The following is a 568-nucleotide window of genomic DNA, read 5'->3' on the forward strand; positions in this document are numbered from 1 at the left end:
GCAGACTAAAGGAGTAACAGTTGAGGTAAACAAAATAGTTACCCAAATCCTTTGGAGGAAAAAAAGCTATACAGTAATTCAGGGAAATGGATTCAAGAAAAGTGGCTGAATTTCAATAGAGATGGTGAGCTCATTAGAGTGTCACTCTCTCTCAGCCCCATGCCCTGCTCAGCATTCCACACATGCCTTGAAATCTAAAAGCCAACATTCAGGAGTGGCTCCATAGTGTAGTGGTAATCATGTCTGCTTTATACGCAGAAGGTCCTGGGTTCACACCCCAGGTGGAGCCACGGACCATACCCTGGGTGCACCAGGCCCTGGGTGCATGCTGTGGGCATGTGGGAGGAGAAACCTTGACTTCAGAGATCCATTTCTTAAGTGAAACAGCAACATCCATAGGTCAGGGGTGGAAGTCGGGGGGTGGGGAAATTAAAAAGGGGAGAGGAATAAAAACCTAAAAGCCAACATTCACAGTGAAACCAGAAACCTCACAGCCACACGAGGGAGCAGGCCAGGCTCAGATCCCACAGACCACCAATTTAAGATGATTATCATTATTTGATCTGTT

General features: G+C 46.7%; 1 non-coding gene across 1 annotated transcript; it reads left to right on the forward strand.

Annotated features, from left to right (window-relative positions):
- The first annotated feature begins 216 nt into the window (after positions 1 to 216).
- On the forward strand, positions 217 to 290 carry TRNAI-UAU. The gene has a single exon. It is a non-coding gene; the product is annotated as a tRNA-Ile (tRNA).
- The last annotated feature ends 278 nt before the right edge of the window (positions 291 to 568 follow it).

Source organism: Pteropus alecto, unplaced genomic scaffold (genome assembly GCF_000325575.1).
Source record: "Pteropus alecto unplaced genomic scaffold, ASM32557v1 Scaffold1685, whole genome shotgun sequence".
Taxonomy (NCBI): domain Eukaryota; kingdom Metazoa; phylum Chordata; class Mammalia; order Chiroptera; family Pteropodidae; genus Pteropus; species Pteropus alecto.